Source organism: Rana temporaria, chromosome 3, assembly GCF_905171775.1.
Source record: "Rana temporaria chromosome 3, aRanTem1.1, whole genome shotgun sequence".
Taxonomy (NCBI): Eukaryota; Metazoa; Chordata; class Amphibia; order Anura; family Ranidae; genus Rana; species Rana temporaria.
In genome coordinates this window covers 54,941,519-54,965,503 of record NC_053491.1, presented here as the reverse complement: position 1 = coordinate 54,965,503, position 23,985 = coordinate 54,941,519, and the positions used below count along the sequence as shown (strand labels likewise).

The 23,985-nt window shown below is 42.7% G+C and overlaps 1 protein-coding gene across 3 annotated transcripts in view; it reads left to right on the top strand.

Moving 5' to 3' along the window:
• The window catches only part of HOMER2 (homer scaffold protein 2), a 304,233-nt gene that overhangs the window by 106,423 nt on the left and 173,825 nt on the right, over positions 1-23,985 (top strand). Inside the window, exon 2 of one of the 3 annotated variants that reach the window (XM_040342589.1) lies at positions 6,542-6,603. The exons of the other annotated variants lie outside the window; for them this stretch is intronic. The gene's annotated coding sequence lies outside the window, so the exon portion shown is untranslated. The remainder of the gene's footprint in view (positions 1-6,541; positions 6,604-23,985) is intronic. 3 annotated transcript variants of the gene reach the window in all.

Here is a 23,985-nt window from a genome sequence, read left to right as displayed (position 1 = left end):
GTGTGTGTAATGCTCTCCAGCAGTGTATCGGCAGTCTCTGGCAATCCTCTGTAGCACCACAAAAACTAAATATATTATGTTTGGCTTTCTGGGGATGTCAGGGACCACATTTTGAGCCTCCCATTATTTATTCACATGACTTGCTTCAAATTTTTGGATGTGCAGGATATTTTGGATGTTTGGTGTTCGTAAATATTGAATTAGCAATGCAATTGATCCCTAACCCTCATGGCTTTTGTACACTGCTAAAGTAGGAGCAAAAACATGTGTGGGCGTGAAGAGTGACATTGTACAAATGGCTAGGTGGACAGTTTAAGTGCTTCTTGCGTGAAAAACAAGCAAAATTACTACTGTACTTGTGCCTAGTGTATTGCTGGGTCAGATGCTGCCATGAAAGAGTTCAACTGCTGCAATATCTGACAAATTCCTTCTCATACCTAGCAGCACAGTGTACATCTAACATTTTAATTCAGCAGATTTTTATCAAAGTAAATAAAGCCATAAACATACATCATCTAGAGAGGCTGAACATACAAACATAAGGCCCATTGTATTATATGCATAAATGGATGTCTACTAGGTAGCAGTCCTTATTATGGCAACCAGACATGGATGTAGCTTTCAATCTCTGCGGATTAGTAGAGGTTCGTTACACCCAGTATGAATGGGCAAATTACATGTAATATACATTCCATACCCAAGAGAATGTCAGTGTATACCAATCGGCTTCATATTAACAAATCAAGTAAGTGGTGAACATAAAACGAAATCAAAAGGAAAAAAGAATGGCCGAAGATGAAAAGGTAGACCTGGGACCCCCGAAAGAATGAATGTGGTCTCTTGAGAAGAGATAAGTGAATAATAATAATAATAATATACCAGTTATCTAGCCCATGGTTCCCATATTTGCTCAAATTTGCACTACTTATTGATAATGCTCGCTATTTTCTCATGGACCTACATCAGACATTTTATTTAATGGAACTGTAAAATCAAATGTTTACAATTAACACTGTTGGGGAAACAATCTTTATTTTTTGGCCCATTAAATCTCCGGGAATAAGATGGATTTCTTAAAACACAACGGGTACCAAACTACTACTTCCATGGGGAAGAGAAAAAATAACCTCAGATGCAGTCACATCGATATGTTAAAGCAGGGGTGCCCAACCTTTTGAAGAGCGAGGGCCACTTAAGCAACTTGGTAACGCGGGCCACAATGAGCAGAGCAGGCGGATGACAGGTCACGGCTACTCTATAGGTCCTTCCGATCCGCCCAGATGGAAGGATACAAATTCCCTTTTGTTTTTTGGATTGGAGGTAGGCGGGCATAAACGGACATCTGTCACTCTGTAGAGGTGAATTGAGGGTCCCATTTGGTCGGGCTAATCTTTTGAAAAGGGCCCAAGACTGCTTTCACACTGATGTGCTGCGGTTTACCCACACCGCGGGTGCAGCGTAGTGCACCTGTATCTAACCTGCGAGTTAGCTGAACTTTGCCATAGACTCCGCCTGTGGTAAAAGCCGGCGCTGTAGAGGACGCTCTACATCGGTTTAGAGGGCTCTGCTCCGCAGCCGCTTTCTTCCTCTACCACCAGCTTCATTCACTACACTGATGTTGCAGTATGGCAGGTCGGCAACCTGTGATCTGGGCTTGCCAACCCGCCATTCCAGAGTAGAAGGTCGCGGGCCACATGTGGCCCCCCGGCCACTGGTTGGCCACCCCTGTGTTAAAGCTTTGAAGTTCACCACCCCACCAAGCTTACTGACTATATGGGGAATTGTGCAGGAACACTTCTTTATGCACATGCAAGAGGAAAGTAAGGTTGCCAAAATTCTTTGATTTATGACACCATGTCCAAGAATTAAGTGTTCTCAAAAACTTTCACCTAAATATATTCTTTAAGCCAACAATGGGGAATCTACTATATTTTCTGTTGCTGTCGTCATATATTGAATGTGGTACAAGCCTTTTTGGTAGTACTGAATGCAGGCAGACGGCTACGACTATAGTAGTGATCAGTCTTCACCTACTTTACATTGGAAATTAAAGTTTGGTAATATAAAGTGTTAAACTTAGATTGTTTTTGCTCTACGAAAAACTTTAGTTTTGGTTTGGAATTTTTGAGCCTTCAATCGACAAAATTCATTTTTGGTTTAAAACGCCTCCCGGCAATTTTATTCATGTATGATGCATTCATGTATGTGTTAGTCTTCTGAGGAAGCCATATTTTAAGGTGAAACATGTTGAATGTCTTCAAGCAAAATACTCGTGGCGATGTTCTAACAGATAATATGCATCATTAAAAGTACAATTCATGTAGTTTCATTAGGATCATTTTTTTTAGATGTTTTTTAATTAATGGTTTACATTTTTATAGAAATCTCTAATAAAAGTTAACTGTTTTATACACCACATGTATTTGATCAGTTATTGGTACTTTAAAAATCCCAAACAAAGATGCCATCTTTCTTAATGCAAACTTATGGGGATGTGGTTCCCCTGGCTCCCCCTCTCGCCCACATTATTTTCTATCTTCTTTATTATTTTTCTCAGTACAGAATATCTGTTTAAATTACATACATTTAATTATACATACAATATATTTGTATAACCTACTTCCTGCCTGCTTTACCCCTTCCCATCCCCCCCCCCCCCCCAAGCTTACTTATTTTTCGCACACAGGTTCTACCCCTATTACCTGAAAAGCGAATTGGTCTCTCAGCAGGTTAGTCTTCTTTATCTCCTACCCACGCCTCTTTTTCTCCCTTTGCTCCTCTTGTCTTTTCAGGCTAATTTCTAAATACTAATCTGATCTCTTCTCCTTACTCTAGGGCGGACACCCCCATTCTTCTCAACCAGGGCTCCCATAGGGTTTTAAATTTATTAAAATTTCCTTCCACACTGTCGCGTTTATTATATTAACCCATTCTACAGATGTCGGTGCTTTCTGGGATTGCCAATTTTGTGCTATCACTTTTCTAGCCTGAAACGGGCACCTCAGCACCACTTCCGTGGTGCCTTTTTGCACTTGCCTCTCCTCCTATACAACCCAATAGGCACACCCTGGCCTCCAGTTGCAGAGTAATCCCAAAGGTTGTATTTATGATGTCCAGTACCTTACCCCAGTATCTATGTAACTTCGGGCATTTCCACATCATGTGTATACGGTCCCCTGTGTCTTGACATCTAGGGCACTTGTCATCTAATCTCCTTCCAAACATATTTAATCTCTTTGGTGTGTAATAGACTCTATGCAATAAATATAGATGTGATAATCTCTGCGACGGGGAGAGTGACACAATTATCCCCTGCTCCAGTGTCCTTTCCCATTGTTCAGTTGTTATAGGGCCTACGTCCTCTTCCCAATTTATTTTTTATTTTTTTCCCACCTTATCCTCGGATATAGAGCCACTGTTAATCTGAATGTATAACTCTGAAATAAGGCCTTTAGATATTCTTGACATTATTTTCTTTAGATATGTTTTTCTGCAAGCCTTATTGCTAATGTGTATATCTCAGGCTTTAATTTGGATTAACTAGCTTTTTAGGCAGGTTTTGATAAATAGTCGTATATCTTTGTCTTTATATGACATATTTATAAATTCTTAATAATGCTGATCATTTAACCGTGATATGACTATGGCATATTCAATATTATTTATTTGTTAAGGAAGGTCTTTATCATTCCCCAAACGTATCCACGTATGCAATTGCTGCCCACACTAAAGAAGTGTTACCGTCTGGCAGTATTTTCCTGTTGGTAGAGAATTAAGCAAATAAAATATTCTGTCAGAGATGTTGGATCAATTAAACTTAGGACATAACTGGCTGGCTGCATTACATGGTTACACATAATATAATTTATTACACTGGCTACCTTCCAAATGCAGAATAGCTTCATGGAAATAACAAAGAGGGAACTCGAGTCTAAAATCATAATGCACTTCTATAGGTAGTTTAGTATTTGGTATGTTCTTAAAGTGGAGTTCCACCCATAAATATAACATTACATCAGTAGTTTTAAAAAAAATGTCATTAGTCCTTTTAAGAATTTTTTTTTTTTTTAGATGCCTTCAAAGTGTTGTTGCTAGGCAGAATAGTTAATCTTCCCTCTTCCTGCACCTAGGTGCTTAAGCTTCCTAACCTACTCCTCACAGACTCCTGGGAATGTAGTGGGTGTAACTTTCCAGGAGTCTGTGCACTCCCCAGTCTCGAAGAATCATGTGACTTGGACAGTACAGGTGCTCTATCCTAATCTGAAACCTATTACACTGCTTGTGCAGCACTGAGCATGTGCGAGATCTGAAAGGCTGAAATCCAGGAAGTCATACAGTCTGGCTTCGTGATGCCCTCACTTAAGATGGCCCCAGTCAATTTCTATTTTATAAAGTGTCTAAATGCTGTAACAACCTAACAAAACGGACTTTAGTTTACAGACTAACTTTACTAGAATACATTAAGCTTGTGTATTACAGGGGTATTTATATTTAAAAAGTGAAATTGTGGCCGGAACTCCGCTTTAATATGGGCTCTAGAATTACAGGTACTGACTTAAAAATTCTAAACCAGTAGTGGTCAACTTATTTGATATAGGGGGTGTCAAGTGTGGCCCATCACATCACCAAATGATACATGATATTCAATGATAGCTGTCAGAGACATGTGATGAGATCTCATACTAGGATCTGAACCCAACATGTGTGAGCCTATCAGGGATATGTCACTTTATAGAGGCCTATCATCTCTGGCCAGGGCATTCCTTGCCCCACAGCCACATGTATGCAAGGGGCTTTTTATATGTGAGACTGCAAACATGATGCAAAAGATGGCCAGAGACTGCAGACTTGCTGTAGAAGTCCTTGCAGACCGATGACATACTTTAGTCTTAACCTGGGGACACAAGATTGCTAGAAATCACTGCTAATACAACATTTTCTGGAGGTCCCTTTGTGCTTAGACAGCCCTCCTTAAATGTACTTGTGCCACCTTTCTTTCTTTCTTTCTTTCTTTCTTTCTTTCTTTCTTTCTTCCTTCCTTCCTTCCTTCCTTCCTTCCTTCCTTCCTTCCTTCCTTCCTTCCTTCCTTCCTTCCTTCCTTCCTTCCTTCCTTCCTTATTCGTTATTGTTAAGGAGGGAAGGGTTGATGACCCTTTTCAGATTTTTTTTGTGTGTTGAGATTTCCCTTCACTTTCTGTTCCAGAGACGCAACAGGAGCCTGAGCTCGTATCTTCACCACACACAGCCACAAAGGCAAGAGAATTCTTGCTGGGCAGTGTATTGTTGCCCTCACGCATTATCAACTCTCACGCATGTTCACTTCATCAAATCTAGTCCTCTTTGAAAACATTTTGGACACCCCTGACATAAGGCATTACATGTTATAACTATGTTATAACTAAGTAGGTATACAGTCCATAAAAAAAAAAGGGAGAAATAATCATCATAATGGAACATGATCATTAATAACTGCATTGCCGACTAGTCTATCAAAAGAACAGACACTGCATAATACCTTACTTTGAATACATTGTCAAAGAAAGGTAAACGATTAAAAAAAGAAGAAAAAAGGACAAGAAAACCAACTGGAAGTTAACATCAATTACTTTGTTTTAAAGAAATCCTAATTGTAACATGTCACTGTCACATAGCTCGTAAGGTATAACATTGCTGTCAGGTTGCAAATGGTCCCATATGATCACTCGGCTAGAGCCAGTGCAGGAAGTTTTTTAGCCCAGCAATAATCTGTCCAGTACCAGCTGCGGGGTGCCACCTCTGGGGAGTTTAACCAGCTCTGCCAGATATTTATAAATTTCTTTGGGGAGTTCCTATTATAATAGATGTTTCTTTCTCGTACAAGGATATTGTTAATCGCTTGGATCAACTGCGCCTCCGTTAGGAATTGTGCCAAAAGCCAAATCCGGGCAATCCGTTTCCTTGCTAGGTATAGAAGTCTTGTGAGGGCAATGTACACCAGGGGAGGGTGCAGTTTCTCATTGAGACTTCCCAACAGACCTGTTAGGAGGGCCACAGCCAGTTGAACTTGATATATTTTGTTAATTTTTGTGATGACTCAATTCCAATATCTCACAAGATTGGGATATCTCCAGAGCATGTGGATAAGGTCACCAGGATGAGCCTGACATTTAGGACATATTAGAACACTCTCTTCTACCCTATTTTTCTCTGGATCGGTGTATATGGATTCCGAGAACATTGAGTCCTCAATTTCAAATTAGAATGCCTACTCTGGCACCGCATGGCATGATGTAACTGCATATATTGATGGTGATGGCCTTTCAACCTCGGAAACTCCTGTATTAGCTGAGCACATGATTTCATGACAGAATCATTTAACACTTGGGTGGTGTATCTAATCTCTGCCCTTTCCCACACTGGGTGTTTAACAACCTTAGTCAAATCTTTATAAAAGCGGATATGCCAAATAGGTGTCTGATGAAGAAACCCAGTCAATCACAATCTCTGCTTGACACTTCTCCAAAAAAATTTTTTTTCAAATTATAAATTTTTATTGTTTTAGAGAAAAGAAAAAAGTCAGGGAAGGTACAGCACAATGACAACTATAACAGAAAAGGTGCATAGGTAAGTCCTTTGATAAAATCTGTTTGAAACGTAGGACATTGATATCAATAATACTTGTGATACCATGTTTAACACTAAAATCGGGGGTTATTGAGTGAGAAGTGTTACCTCCTCTCCATAATCGGAGATCTAGTTGAGCTGTCCGATCCCCGAACACTATTAAATCGGAAAAGACAGAAAAACAAAAGTTCCGGAGGAAGGGAGAGAGAGAGAGTTAGAAGGGGGGGGGGGGATGTTAAACCAGAAGAGGTGGGCATGTCGCCATTTTAAGTGATCATCGGGCCTATATCGATTTGCTTGTCAAGAGTTAAACCGGGACACCCCTTCTTCAGATAAGATGCATATATTCCATAGCCTCCATGCCTTAGAATGTTTTTCCTGTTTATTTTGTGCCGTGAGGTCTAGGTCTTCAATTTTTTTTTTCTTCTTCTACTCTGCACAGCCACAACTCAAAAGACGGGGGTGTGCTTTTCTTCCACATAAGGGGGATGCAGGATTTAGCAGCATTCAGTAAATTTCGTACTATCGATTTTTTTTTTTTTGTAGCTCTATGGCTAGGGCAAAGAAAGGAAGAGGCGAGAGCGGGCTTCCCTGTCTGGTACCGTTTATTATGGGGAAGGGATCTGAAAGGATTCTGTTAACTTTAACCTGAGCCGTTGGTGCAGAGTAAATATTGGAAACCCATTGTAACATTTTATGTCCCAGGCCAATATGTTTAAGGACAGACTATGATTTGGGGTATATACATATTGAGTCGTGGTTTCTAACTGCTTTAGCTAGCAGTTTCCCGCATTTATTACCAGATTCGTAGGTAAGCACTTCTCCGAATTTTTATCAGCAGCTCAACTGTGGGACAGCGAGATGGGACCCTAGGAAAACCCATCTCTATTTGGGATAAAGCTGTATTACTGGTGTCAGGACTAAGCAACATTTTGTTCTTTAGGTCAAATGAATGAACTTCGGTCTGTAAATGAGAGAAATTTAACCACTTCAAGACTAAACTCTTTTCTGACACTTGTTGGTTTCAAGTTAAAATCATTATTTTTTGCTAGCGAGAATAAAATGGTGGTTGTTGCAATATATATTTTATGTCGCACTATAATTGCACAGCGGTCTTTCAAATGCAATTGTTTTGAAAAATAAATACTCTTTAATGAATTAAAGAAAAAAACGCTAAACAGTAAAGTTAGCCCATTTTTTTTTTGTATAATGTGAAAGATGATGTTGCATGAAAGTGAAAAACGAATCCGCGCAATAGGACCAAATATTGCCTGTGAGTATAGAGTTGTTACGCCCTTCATTAATTTAAGCAGCTGCCCCTACCTGATTTATTTCACCTAGGTGAGATACTGATTTGAGAGAGGATGGAAGTAGGAATGGCGCTAACTTTTAAAGTGCAGTGCTGATGTGGTAAATAGTGTTACAGGCGCCTGTACTTAATAGTGAAAAACGCAGTGACATTACAATCTAATTGATCTATTTTCACTTAATCGCATTGCTATTTACACACACATCTTGGATATCACCAGCATTTTCCTTTACTTTCCGTACTAGGATTTCAAAATTAGGTTTTATTAAAATGCACCAATTTACCTGTATTTGATTATATGTCACTGCGTTTTTCACTATTAAGTACAGGCGCCTGTAACACTATTTACCACATCAGCACTGCACTTTAAAAGTTAGCGCCATTCCTACTTCCATCCTCTCTCAAAGATGATGTTGCGCCACGAGAATCGTGGTCTTTTATTGTAGGCAAAAAAATGTGATTCTCATTTTTTCCCAGAATCGCGCAGCTCTACTTTGACGTGTACATGCTGAATAAATATGGTATATGTTTACAAATTCATTCAGCGGTCTTCACTTGCCTCATTCAAAGTCCCAAAACCTCCTCTTTGTATTTTTAGAATTGGGGGTGGAGACATGTGTTTTGAGGCGCTTCATTTAAAGTCCCAAACAAACCCTCTTGCTTATATGTCCAAGCATTCACGCAACATCGTGACCACACCAGCAGTGTTGACTCCTTGGCATTAGCATAATCCTGTGATAACATAGTTGCAATACTCTCCTGGTAATTAAATGTTCCCCTCCACTAAACTGTCAGTTTTCCCCACAGTCTTATTATAGCTCTGTAGGGTGATACGATCGAACCACGGCACCGTAAATTTCTCCAATTATTATTTTTTATACAGTTTAATGTAATTATCCTTGGTAAAATGTGTCAGAGCATTAGTGCTTGTGTAATCTCTTACAGAGAGGTGACTGCAACCATTTTATAGCTGCTGGTGTGAACTCGGAGACCAGTCGTTGGAGTATCTCTGCACTTCGAAGATTACACATAATGATTTCATGGGAAACAAGCGCACGCTAGTAAATGACGACCGTTATATTGCATTTTGTTCTCATTACCTAATGAGAAAAAAAAATAGGAGGAAAAAGGACTTCTGGAAGCCTGCTATAAAAAGTATTATTTGTTTTGTTACTGCCAACCAGAATAAGACGATACGCGTAGAAATGTAGCTCCTTGGAGCACAAACCAGAGAAGGTGAATCAAAATCCGTATTTTATTATGGATAATTAGCTTGGTGTTATTATTCAGCAGTTCCTGGGGAGAGGACGCACCCACCACTTCCTCCTGCTGGCGCAGAATGTGTTATTGTGGATACCCCTCGCTGTGCTGGCGTTCATTAGCCAGCTATTCCTCAAGGCTTGTCGCTGCCCACACAATTTTGGTTTTCTGTTTTTCGCTTTTTCTGTTTTATATCCCACAGCTTGCCAATGTATTTTATCTTTGCTTGAGGCACAGTGAAGTCCAAAACTGAGTTGGGCATCATTGACATTTTCCATGATTCCTTTACAACCGGGATAGGCAACCTTTAAAGAGGTGGAGATCTACCTGAACAATCTGGGAGAAGTCCAAGATGACCGGGCACAGTGTCTCCTCCTCACACCTGATTTATACCTCTAATTACCGTTCTACTCTGTCACAATCCACAGTCCAAGGACCTCGACTGTGGAACACATTACCAACTAATATCCAAACGGAAATTGATCACCTGGCCTTCAGAAAAAAACTCAAGACCCACCTATTCTGAGGGTCAAACAGAAGGAAAATGGATGCCAAGGGCCTTGAGGCGATTCAGTTCGCATTTGTAGCGCTATATAAGTTACTCACTCAGAATCTCATGCGTTAGATGGGTTTAAATTAGGTGATGAGGAGGCAACATATCGCCTCCCCACCACCTGTCAACACACTCGGATCACTTTTTCAAAGGAGCAGCAGTGCCTGCAGCAGTTGTGAATGAGCCCTTAGTTGCATTTGGCAGGGGCACCCTTGCGGCTCATTTACATGTAAATTTGGGGAGTGGTAAAACCCTGCGGTTGAGTCTTGTTTTTTCCGCCCCCACTCCCTACCCCCCTTTAGCTACTGCGGAGGCAACAAAAGGTGTACACATGCCACAGCAAGAATTAGGCCCCCTGTTGCTTTTGGTGGGTGCTACCGCCTGCTAATCGTGACCCATTTGAATAAATTAGGCCACTCTGCAAGTGCCCCACAACTGCATGCTTCTGCCGGTCTCCTTTCAGTTTAGATATTGGCAGCCCGATTTCCCAAACCCTTGACCCTCTAGTCGGACTCTATCGAGCGTCTCCTGATCTCTGAAGTGATGGGCAGACCCGTCTCCTCCCTATATTTATACCTCACAGTAGAGTATGACACCAAGCTCACAAAGTCTGGGACAAGTGGAGGGCAGATATACCGTCCCTGGGAGAAGAAGAATGAGAGCAGTGCCTCTCCTCATATCTCTTCTATGATTGCTGCTAACTGATTTGCCCAACTTAGATTTTTACACAGGGCCTATTACACCCCACAGAGGTTGGCGCATATTTACCCTCAGCAGGAACCCAACTGTCAAAGATGCAAACAGGAGGTGGGCACATTCTGGCATATATGCTCTGGTCCTCTCCCAAAATCTAACCCTACTGGGAGGCTGTGGCTTCCACATTAAGTGACATATGCACGACCAAGGTACAGGTCGAACTGAAAATCCTACTATTGAGCTATATGGAGAACATAGAGAGGGATAGGTATTGTAAACTATGTCTGACCTTCTCACTATATTACGCTAGACGTGAAATGTTGCTGAAATGGAAGTCTGAGGATCCTCCTACCCATGCCGCCTGGCAACGTTCAGTGACCTCAGTACTGCCCCTATACCGGCTGACTTATAAGAGCAGACATTGCCCGGGGGAAGTTTGACCAGGTTTGGTCTGCGTGGATAGATGCTTATGATGATTTTGGTCCCCCTCCCCCATCTGAATACAGCTCACTGACTTGCCTGATGAATGCGGTCTCCCCCCCCCCCCCCCCCCCCCCCCCAGTACTTTATATATGCTACAGCTGGAAACTGTAAGAAATGCCATAGAGTTAATGCCATGAAATACTTATGATGCATAACTGGATTCTCCGTATGTGTGTAATTGATACATATTGGTTGGGTGGGAACTCCTGGACGGGTACCGATCTTCTGGTGACTAAAACTGTGTACTTACTGTACCACTGTAAGTTGATTGTACTATAATGCTGAATTGTCTAATAAACTTTTCTGTAAAAAAAAAAAAAAAAAAGAGAGAAAAAGGAGGAGAGGATGTAGGCAATGAGCTTGTTACAAAACGTATTATATCTGGTAGAAATGTGATATTAAATCACCAGCTCGTATAAGCACAGCTTCCTTTAAATTACACCCACCACCTTTGTCTGTTGGGACTCTTTAATTTGTGTGGCTATACTGCTGCCCCATATTGAAGTGGATTGCCTTTCAGAGGGCGTTTGACAGCTGCTGATAACATGTTTCCTCCTTACTGCCTGCTTTAACCCTCAAAAAGCCACGACCACACAGTTGAGGCACGCCCCATTCACTTAATTGGATTGCATTCATCAGTTGTAACTCCTACCGAATGCAACATGCCATTTAATTTTTGGCTGTGGTCGCACCATGTGTACAAGAATGTAATGCAGTGCGATGTGCATTGCATCACATTCAGTGGAGCACAGGGGAGACATGCAGAGTGAAAATGTCCAAATTTGGCCCAAAGTGTCAATATTTTGTGTGACCACCATTATTTTCTAGCACTCTTAACCTTCTTGGGCATGGATCTTCAAGCTACGCCCCTCCAGCTGTTTCAGAACTACACCTCTCATAAAGCTTGGTAAAACTCTGCCATTCACAGACAGGACGAAGCATGATGGGAATTGTAGTAATCCATGTGCTTGGTCTGCTCGTCTTCAGCAAACTGTGGGGATTTCTTGTGCAACATCTTTAGAAGAAGCTTTCCTCTGGGAAGACCGCTGTGCAGACCAATTTGATGCAGTGTGTGGCATATGGTCTGAACACTGACATGCTGCCCCCCCCACCCCTTTTTAACCTCTTCAGCAATTCCGGTAGCACTCATACGTCTATTTCCCAAAGACAACCTCTAGATATGATGCTGAGCACGTGCACTCAACTTCTTTGGTTGACCATGGTGAGCCCTTTTCTGAGTGGAACCTGTCCTGTTAAACTGCTGTATGGTCTTGGCCACTGTGCTGTAGCTCAGTTTCAGGGTCTTGGCAATCTTCTTATAGACTAGGCCAGTGTTTCTGAATTCCAGTCCTTAAGGCACCCCAACAGGTCATGTTTTCAGGATTTCCTTCAGATGAAACGGCTGTGGTAATTTCTAAGGCAGTGAAACTGATCAAATAAATAAAATAATGGGAAGCCTGAAAAACATGACCTGTTGGGATGCCTTGAGGACTGGAGTTGAGAAACACTGGCCTATGCCATCTTTTTGTAGAGCAACAATTCCTTTTTTCAGATTCTCAGTGAGTTCTTTGCCATGAGGTGCCATGTTGAACTTCCAGTGACCAGTATGAGAGAGTGAGAGTGATAACACAAAATGTAATACACCTGCTCCCCATTCAAACCTGAGACCTTGTAACACGAACGAGTCACAAGGCACCGGGGGGGGGGGTGGCTAATTGGGAGGGGGGGGTACTCTTGTTCCCAGCGGTTTAAACAGGGCCGCCATCAGGGGGGTACAGGCAGTACACCTGTAAGGGGCCCGGATCACAACCCTCTTTTATATTTTTATATATATATATTATATTTTTATAAATATATATATATATATATATATATAAACAATTAAAGGGCCCTGGATGGAAACTCCCCCTTTTTTTTTTTATATAAATGTTTATTTTTTTGTATATTTGTTTTTATTTTTTATTTCATTAAAGGGCCCAGACTTTGTAACGCTAAACTGATGACTTATAGGGGGCTTTAAAAGTGTTGCCTATGGAAAATATATGGTGATGACATGTTTAGGATTTGACATGTTGGGTATCTATTTACTCTGTGCAACCTCTGCTTTTCTATCCTATTTAAAAATTGGGTCATTTATTGTGTTTTTTTTGTGCCCCCTAAAATGAACATCTAAAGCAGAGTTCCGGCCAAAATATGACTTTTAAGATAAAAATACCCCTAGAATACTCATGCCTTGTGCGATGAAACAAAGGTATGCTGTAAACTATGCCCAGTTTTCTATTTGTGCAGCATCGTTTGGGGGTTTTATGTAATCTTCAGACCTAAAATTATTTTTTAAACGTGTGCAAAAAACACAAAAACGGCTCTGGCTGTTACAGGGTTAAAGAAGTTCATCTTCGGGAACATGTTTCATGTTCCACCGTAAGATTCATTCGTTAAAGTGTGTTAACTTTTTTAGCTGGCTCTTTTTGACAAAGCAAATTTGTCAAGCCATGCTTTAAGGGTCTGTCTGTTCTAAAGAAACCGTGCATTGAGTTAACCTTAATAGGTAGTAAAGCTGCATGATTAACCGTCAATCGTTATCGCAATTTTTTTTCTGTTGCGATCTTCACAAAGGGCTTCCCGATCCTTGGTAGAGGAATTTTCTCTCTACTCTCGGCCAGCAAAAGTCAAAGTCTGGGCAGTCTGCCAAGTTTCAAAACATTCTATCATTGGAATGTTAAGTCTAAACATTGTATCAGTTTGTTTTTTACATCAAAGGAATAGATTTATGTATGTAAATTAGGAACGTTTAACCACTTAAACACCAAACCCTTTCCCGACAAAAAAAAAACCGAACCAGTAAAGTTAGCACAAATTTTTTTTGTGTAATGTGAAAGATTTTACACTGTGAGAATTGTGATCTTTTTATTTTAAGCCAAAAAATTGTGATTCACATTTTGCAGATCTATTAGGTAGTCCATGTTATCTGGTAAACGATCTTATCTCTGAGACATGCAATGCTTTCTGCCTTACCCTTCAATAATGTAGCTGGTTTTGGTCAAAGATAACTTGGTGTGGATAACGTGTTTGGTGGACTTTTGACTTCTTGCATGCATTATATATATATATATATATATATATATATATATATATATATATATATATATATATATATATATATATATATATATATATATTTTTATATATAATTATCCTGTTTTTGCTGTAAAAATGTCTCAACTACAGGGAAAAAAATTCAATTGTTACTCAAATATTTTCACTTCCGATCTCCACAATAAAGGATTGGTGGTATAATTAAGACTGAGTCACAAATGTGCTTAATGGCTTTGTGATGACAAGCCTCTCAGTCACTAAGTAGTCAGCATTGTATTGTGTTCTTACATGTGACAAGGAGAGGGAATCTTTACATTCTTTACATATCCAGACCTCATAACATCATCTCCATTAATCTGGGGTTAGTGTTCTTATCTCATTTACTCTAATGCATTTTTCCCTAATTTCTAAACTAACCTTTTGGCTCTATGAATATAAAAAAAATGTGAGATGTAGCACCCTCCTAGGTAGGTGCTAGCAGAGAGTAAAGTTTTGGTCTTTCTGCTTACCAGGAAGATGGTCAGACAAATTTTGAGTGCTCTCTGCCTACCAGGGTGCAGGATCTATTGGTAAGGTCTGCTCATGGTGCTCAGGTGCAGCTCAGCTTGTCTAAATGTCCCACACTGGTCCAATAGGAAGGCATATTGGACAGTGGGAGGGGACCTGTTAAGTGAAGGCCCAGGCATTGCTACAGCCCTGTCTATTGGCAGAGTTTCGAAAGTGCCTTAATGCATGCTGGGGTACTGTATAAATGCCAAGGGTATATGTGCTTGGGGTCTTTTAGCTGGAGATCGGGGTCCCGGAGGGAAGGGGGCAGCTGCCCCTCCTTTGTAGAAGTTGTTATGCGTCCTTGGGTAGTCGACCTAAGGGCCTGAAGTCAGAGTAGCTGAACCCAGAGGTCCTGCAGAGCTGACTGGAAGGAGGACACCAGCAACGTACATATCTGTGTCTTTGGGCCTATTCTGTGAGGGCCACCCCTTCAGTTAGAAGAGTCAGTGGAGGGTGTCAGTCAAGGGGGTGCTAGAGAGTGTTCTGAAGGTCAAGTTGTTGAATCAAGTCTGCTGCTCGGGAGAGCAAGATGACTTAAAGGGGTTGTAAAGGTAAAAAATGTTTTCTCTAAATAGCTTCCTTTACCTTAGTGTAGTCCTCCTTCACTTAGCTCATCCTTCGTTTTGCTTTTAAATGTCTTCTGAGAAATCCTCACTTCCTGTTCTTCTGTCTGTATCTACACACAGTAATGCAAGGCTTTCTCCCTGGTGTGGAGAAACCGTCTTGAGGGGGAGCAGGAGGGTCAGGACACTCTCTACTTTGCAGATGGAGAAAGGAGCTGTGTGTTAGTGGGCGTCCTGACACTCCTGCTCGCCCCCTCCCCCCTCAAGAGGCTTTCTCCACACCAGGGAGAAAGTGGACACCCACTGTGGAGTTAGACAGAAGAACAGGAAGTGAGGATTTCTCAGAAGAAATAAGAACATTTAAAAGCAAAATGGAAGGATGAGGTAAGTGAAGGAGGACTGCACTAAGGTAAAGGAATTTATTTAGGGATTTTTTTTTTTTTTACCTTTACAACCCCTTTAATTCTTCCAATAAAATGGCAGTATGGTAAAAACAGTGTGTCTGCTTCCACAAATCTTCTGGTGAGGCCAAGTGACAGTTGTCCTTTTCTATTGTGAATAGTTCAAGTTTTTAGTATCCCACTAATCACCTCTCCCATTCCAGTTTGCTTAAGAAATATACAAGAAACCCAAATACCCTGGACTGTTTGAGTCACAAGCAAACGGTAGTAAGAGGGAATAACTGAAAACCCCTAGCAACCGGCTGCGGGTAATCAGAGGGAGGCCTAAGGAGTGAAGCCCTATGGGGACAATGCTACAGAAGGAAAACAAAAACCTCTTTAAGATCCCAATGGGTGTTCATAGACTACTTTATTACTTAACGCTTACCATATTTTCCGGCATATAAGACAACCTTTTATACTTAAATATGCCTCAAAACTCAGTCGTTTTATACACCAGTACCTGTATACAGAATCTCAGTCAGACTTTGGGTGTCCATTGTTCAAAAGCCGCGCCGCCTCCTCATTCTGTTCCGTGATAGGCAGAACACTCAGTTTCCCTGCAGAGCCTCTGTTCAGTGTTCCGCCTATCACGGATGTCTTCTCATCCTCGGCCTCGGATGAGAGGACATCCACGATAGGCGGAACACTAAACAGAGGCTCTGCTGAGAAACTGAGTGTTCAGCCTATTACGGAACAGCACGAGGAGGAGGCGCGGCTTTTGAACAATGGACGCCCAAAGTCTGACTCAGACTCTGCATGTATGGGATCGTCGAGGTGAGGCATGTAATGGATGGCGCAGTGAGGCATGTAATGGATGGCGCAGTGAGGCATGTAATGGATGGCGCAGTGAGGCATGTAATGGATGGCGCAGTGAGGCATGCAATGGCACAGTGAGATTTGAAAAAAGCTGAATAAAGCCTGTTCCTGTCAGCAGTTGTTCCTGTCAGGAAGGGCGTCGTTTTGTACGGCGGGTATATCCCAAAACCAACATTTTAGCTGGAAAATTAGGGGGTCGTCTTATTCACCGGCAAATACGGTATGTTTAGGTATGGCAATTTTATATAAGGTTACATTAGTCCAGCCTGGACCAGTGTGAGTATGTGTATGCTATACCTATGGGATCACTATGGAGCCTGGAAATCACTGTAGTAGGCTTCCATACTACAGTGATCCCTGCTGCTTGCTGGACACAGGAGGTCCCTTGCTTGCCACAGGTGTCGTTCAGAGAACACTTTGCATTTTCTCAGTGAATGCCTCAGAGATCCTCAGAGATTTTGGTCCATATTGACGTGATGGCATCACGCAGTTGCTGCAGAATTGTCGGCTGCACATACATGATGCGAATCTCCTGCGAACATCCCAAAGGTGCTCTAATGGATTGAAATTTGACTGTGGAGGCTATTGAAGTACAGTGATCTCATTGTCTTGTTCAAGAAACCAGCGGTGCGATGATTGGAGCTTTGTGACATGGTGCGTTATCCTGCTGGAAGGAGCCATCAGAAGATGGGTACACTGTAGTCACGAAGGGATGGACATGGTCAGCAACAATACTCAGTCTGTGGCATTTAAACTCAATTGGTACTAAGAAGGGCCTAAAGTGTGCCAAGAAAAATCTCCCCAACACCACCAGCCTGAACCATTAATGCATGGCAGGATGGATCCATGCTTTCATGTTTGCGCCAAATTCTGACCCTACCATCTGAATGTCGCAGCTGAATTTGAGACTCACCAGACCAGGCAACATTTTTCCAATCTTCTATTGTCCAATTTTGGTGAGCCTGTGCGAATTGTAGCCTCAGTTTCCTATTCTTAGCTGACAGGAGTGGCACCTGGTGTGGTCTTCTGCTGCTGTAGCTCATTTGCTTCAAGGTTTTGATGTGTTGTGCATTCAGAGATGGTATTCTGCATGTCTTGGTTGTAATAAGTGGTTATTGGAGTTACTGTTGTCTTTCTATTATCTCCAACCAGTCTTCCCTTTCTCCTCTGACATCAACAAGACATTTTTTCCACACAACTGCTGGATATTTTCTCTTTAAACCCTAAAGATGGTTGTGCCTGAAAATCACAGTAGATCAGCAGTTTTTGAAATTCTCAGACCAGCCCCTCTGGCACCAACAACCATGCCACATTCAGTCAGTTAAATCCCCTTTCTTCCCTGTTCTAACGCTCGGATTGAACTTCGGCGAGTCGTCTTTAGCACATCTGGATGCTTAAATGCATTGAGTTGCTGCCATGTGATTGGCTGATTAGCAATTTGTGTTACCAAGCCATTGAATCGGTGTAACGAATAGTGGCCGGTGAGTGTACATACTTGTATACATTAAATTAGGGTTGTCCCGATACCACTTTTTTAAGACCGAGTACAAGTACCGATACTTTTTTCCAAGTACTCGCCAATACTTATTACCGATACTTTTTTTTTTAGCCTGAATCGTGCAGCTCTAATAAGCACACATAAGCTCAGGAAAGAAAAATAAAGAGCGTTTCAAATTCTTAGTTTAAATTCCTCAAAGGTTCTTTATTTAGGTTAAAATGCCAATAAACACACATCAATCAGTAACAAGGCGACTACAATACCCAGAATGCTGTTCAACTTGCTTGCATGCGTAGTGACGTCACAACTTCATGCAGGGCATGGCTGGTTTCGTCAGATATGACGTCATTGGTCCAAGCTGCCATACCTAAACTTCAGCTTTACCAATGAGTACCCAAAACACATTTTATAACATGAATAAACACTGTATTACCAAAAGTATTGGGACATCTGATTTCACGAATGTGGATTGCTCTTCAGAGAGTGTCACTAATGTAAACCAGCCCTAAAAATCATCAAAAAAATTGTATTTATTTGCAGTGTCATTTTCTATTATCTGCTTCATATGCTGCCAATTCCCACACTGTGTAAAGAAAACAGGTGCTTATTTAGCTGCTATTGACAGACATACTGTAAATGCCTGAACATGTACAGGAGCGTCTTCCCGAAGAAGTTCCCTGCGAGCCGTATTAATGAGGACAGCCCGGCCGCTGGCTTTGCTTGAACTAGCAAAAATGATTAGGTGGATACCAAGCAATTTCATATTCATATTAAGGGTGTGGACACATTAATTTGACATGTTGATATTTGATATGTCTGTAAGGCTTTCATTAAGCATATGACAAAACAAATTTGAGATAATATTTTATGACCTGCCTGAAGAAGAATAGATTATTCAGGTAGGATTTCCTGCTAATCGTTCTGGGTAAGCTGCATTGCACAATTCACTTTCCCCCCTGCTAATACATTACAAATCCCGGCACCGCTACGTGACTTCCAAGTCCAGCCTTTTGTACTATAGCTTTTCTGTCTTTTTTTGCTTTCTACTTTTTTTTAATAGTTTTGCAGAATGAAACGTTCCTGGTGCAAAATACAATATAATGTTTATACTGAACATATTCTCTAATAGAAGTGACCTTTTCAGGTTGGTGATTGGAGTTTAAGGTTAATTCCTTCCATTTGGCAGAGGATGAAACCTTTGTTTTATACAGAAACTCCATGTTCGGTCTGATTTAATACACACAGCACTTTATAAGGGCAGTAATTACATTACCAACTTAAAATATGAATATTTTATTAATCTGATTTATGGAAAAAGATTGGATCATGTGACAGGCTGGGTCATGTTGACAGTTAAAATGTTAGATTATTATAATTATTTGTTTCATTAGCATTAACTAGTGTCTAATGTAATAGACAACAGTGCTTTTAAAATGCCAAGCTGTTCTATTTGCTTTTAATTTAAAAACATTTTACTTTGTAAAATATGCTGAAGATAAGTGGAATTCCATCTTAAACAATTTGTTTTAGTGGGGAAAAGGCTTAAAGTGATATTAAACACACAGGGCCAGATTCTTAAAGACTTACGATGGCGTAAGTCCGAATGGCCGCCGTCGTATCTATGCGCCTGATTCATAGAATCAGTTACGCATAGATTTGGCCAAGATACGAGCAGCATAAGTCTCCTACACTGTTGTATCTTGGGGTGCAATAATTACGCTGGCCGCTAGGTGGAGCTTCCTTGATTTCCGCGTCGAATATGTAAATGAGCAAGATACGCCGATTCACGAAAGTACGTACGCCCGTCGCTATTAGTTACGCCGTTTACGTAAGACATACGCCGGCGTAAAGATAAAGCAGGTCTCTAGGTGGCACAGCCCATGCAAAGTATGGACGTCGGAACAAGCGTATCTTTTTATGTCGTTTGCGTAAGTCGTACGTGAATGGGGCTGTGCGTAGGTTACGTTCACGTCACAGGCATTGAGCCGGCGTATCTTTGGGCGTAAATACGACGTACTACTGAGCATGCGCGCGCATGCGCCATTCGTTCGGCAATGCATCTACATGGGGTCAAGCCTCATTTAAATACAACACGCCCACGACATGCCTACTTTGAAATACACGCGCTTACGCCGGCCGATTTACGATACGCCGCCGTAACTTAGGACGCAAGTGCTTTGTGAATACAGCACTTGACTCTCTAATTTGCGGCGGCGTAGCGTAAATAAGATACGCTACACCCGCACAACGTAGAGCGGCCGTACTTCACGTGAATCTAGGCCACACTGTTTAATACTTGGTAACCCGCAAAAAAAATAGGCACCAGGCAGTTTAAAGTGATTGTAAAGTCTTGTTTTTTTTTTTTTAATAACAAACCTGTTATACTTATCTGTTCTGTGTAATGGTTTTTCACAGAGCAGCCCAAGATCTTTCTTGTCTCAGGTCCCTCGTCATCTTTCATCATGCAGCTTGCTATGTTGGCACCCAAGCTGAGCCGCAGCTCTGTGTGTCCATCTTGAAACGGAGCCACGGTTTGGCCCTGCCCCCTCTCTGTCCTGATTGGCTAACTCAGCAGCTGAGGCACACTGGATTGATATGGGCTCAGGTAAGTATTAGGGGCACTGTTGCACACTGAAGGTTTTTTTACCCTTTCGTCTTCCAGGACAGCCCTGTAGATGTAGCTCCTCCCTCCGGGACAGGAAACACAATCACCCCCAATTATAAAAGGCGGTCCTCCAGGCCTTCTCCTCAGTTTTTTGTGTTTCCTGCCGGACGGGAGGAGATACAATCAGGGAACGTATCCTTTTTAGTGTATGAGAGAACCTACCTCAGACCTTCAGCACTCCTCTGGCCCTAGGGGTAGAGAGCGTAGCTGGAGTCTCCCCCGCCGTGAGCTCGGCGAGAGTCGGACCCCGTTGACGGCGGGATCCGTCCCCTGGGATGATCCGGATGGCATGGTTGCGAGGGTGAGAGACGCCATCGTATCGGCGCGCCACTTCCGGTATTCGATAGGGGGCGGTTCCGTGCGTTCCAAAGAGAGGAAGGTGTATTCTCGGCGGAAGCGCGTCATCAGGGGGCGCCCGGAAGTATCGTTCCTACTTCAAAAAAAGGGCGCGGAGGAGACTCGAAGGACCCGGCGCTGGTGTTTGTTCAGTGAGACTGAAAACGAATAACACAAGACCATGGATGCAGCAGCGGCTATTTCCGATCCTGGTCCAACAGGCACCGGTACCTCTCAGGTAAGGCCTGGTGATGGCACATGGCTTACTCTGTTAGGTAGGGGATTGTTACCCCAGATACCCCCCCTAGGTGGTGAGCCTGTTTGGTGGAGGGTTTTTGCACCTTCTAGGAACCTTCTCGCAGTGGTGAATGTAGGTCTAGCTGGTTGTAATGTGGTCAAACTGTGTTGTTTATTTTAACAGGTCAAGGCCCATGATAAGAACCAGCCTCCTAGGAAGAAATGTGCAGTGTGTGGGACAAAGCTAAGTTCTAACTGGGATAAGCCTTTATGTCCTGACTGTGTTAATAGCTTGGTTAAGGAAAGTTCAATAACCGCTTGTAACCAAATGTTATCTTTTAAAGATGAAATGGCATCCACATTTCAGTCGTTTAAGGGACTGATAGACAGGATGCAGGGTCCAGCCCCGTCCCTAACTAGGGCCTCTAGTGCTCCTTCCTTGCAAATTCAGGAAGAAGAGGAGGAGGTTAGAGACAGAACTCCCAGATCAGTTGTTTCCTCTCAGGCAGGTTCAGCATCTGAATCAGAGGGAGAGGAGGATTCCTCCAGGGCGGCCAGATACAAATTATCATTAGATGATGTGGGGGATCTTCTAAATGCTATCTATGATACTTTAGATATCCAAGAGGAACAGGTTCAGCTCTCAAGGCATGACCTTATGTATCAGGGGAATGCGACTAGAACCAAGGTTTTTCCGGTTCATAAGTCTTTGATCGATATGATTCTGCGAGAGTGGGAACAACCTGAAAGAAGACCCTATGTTTCAGGCAGCCTTAAACGTAGGTTTCCATTTGAATCAGATGTGTCTCATCCTTGGAACAAAGTTCCTAGACTGGATGCCCCTTTAGCCAAGGTCTCCAGGAGGACAGATTTGGCATTTGATGACCTAGGTTCCCTTAGGGACCCAATGGACAAAAGGGGGGACCTACTGTTGAAAAGAGCTTGGGACGCCTCTGCGATCAGTTTAAAACCAGCTCTAGCAGCTACTTGTGTAGCAAGGAACTTGGAGTGTTGGCTCACCCAGTTACAGGCACACATCTTGGCCGGTACCTCTAGACAGGAGCTTTTAAAATCTTTTCCACTCTTGTTCAAGGCAGTGGGTTTTCTAGCCGACGCCTCAGAGGAGTCAGTAAAGTTGGCTGCCAGGTCAGCAGCCCTTGTCAATGCAGCCAGAAGATCAGTATGGCTGAAAACCTGGACGGGCGATGCCGCCTCAAAATTAAAATTGTGTGGTCTTCCGTTTTCAGGAGACCACCTTTTTGGATCCGGCCTCCAAGAGGCTTTGGAACGTACTCAGGACAGGAAGAAGGCCTTTCCTGAGAAAAAGAAAAAGGCTGAGGGAAAGAGCTTTTTTCGTGGCTTCAAGGGTTCAAACTTTTGGCAAAACCAGAAAAAGGAAGGCCAACCCAAGAAGCACTGGGCAGGCCACAAGGGGCGTGGTAGAGGAGGAATCCTGTTTAATCCTCCTCAACCCCCCCAAAACCGCAATGACTCCTGTGTCCCCGTGGGAGGAAGGTTGGGGCAGTTCCTCCCACAATGGACCAAGGCAACTTCAAGCCCGTTCATTCTAAATCTAATAGAGAACGGATACAAGCTGGAGTTTGCGTCACTGCCTCACTGGAACTTCAGGGTGACTCATCCACCCAGGGAAAAGGCAAAGGCAGAAGCTCTCATGCTGTCTCTAGGAGAATTAGTGGATCAGAGAGTCCTAATTCCGGTGCCCCTGGAAGAGCAGGGACAGGGAGTATATTCCCATGTTTTCATAGTAAAGAAACCATCAGGGAAGTTCAGGATGATCCTGAACCTTCGGCCCCTGAACAGATTTGTAAAATACAAAAGGTTCAGAATGGAGTCGATCTTTACAGTATCAAGATGTCTGTTCCCGGGGTGTTACATGGCGACCCTGGATCTCAGGGATGCTTACCTGCACATCCCTATACATCCAGATTACCAAAAATTTCTCAGGGTAGCAGTAAGGGTAACTCTAGGGATTCAACACTTCCAGTTCCAAGCCCTGCCCTTTGGTCTATCCTCGTCACCGAGAATTTTTACCAAGGTTCTGGCAGAGGCTCTGGCCCCTCTCAGGGACCAAGCGATCACAGTAATCCCATATCTGGACGATCTACTGTTTGTGGCAAGATCGGCTCAACAGTTAGAAAGGGATTTACTGGTGGCGCAGGAGTATCTCTCCTCACTCGGGTGGATAATCAACCGGGACAAATCCCAGTTGGTGCCATCCCAGGAGGTGGTATACCTAGGGTACAAGATATCTTCGGTAAAGAGAAAAATGTATCTCCCCGAAGAAAAGGTTACCAAAGTAAGTCAGGCGGTAGCCCAGCTACAGTCCAATCAGTGGATTTCAATCAGAGAGGTAATGAGAGTCCTGGGATTCATGACATCCTGTTTCCCTGCAGTTCCTTGGGCAAGACATCATCAACGCCCATTACAGGAACTTCTGCTCCGTCTCTGGAGTGGCCAAAGTCAGGATTTAGAGTCACTGATTCCAATCTCAGCCAAAGTAAAGAGGAAATTGTGGTGGTGGCGAGGACATCACAATCTGAGCAAGGGTCTAGACTGGTCCTTCCCGGTAGAAGTAATAGTGACAACGGACGCAAGTGCCTGGGGCTGGGGAGCCCACCTAGAGGAAGCAGTAGCCCAGGGAGCATGGTCTCCAGCGGAGGCAAGTCGTTCTTCCAACCAAAGAGAGCTGTTGGCAATCCTAAGGACAATAGAGTCATTCCAGGAAAGGTTGGTAGGACGTCACCTGCAAGTTCGCTCGGACAACGCGGCGGCTGTCGCGTACTTGAACAAGCAGGGAGGGACAAGAAGTCCGGCTCTGCAAGAAATATCCAACAAAATCCTCTCCTGGGCGGAGACC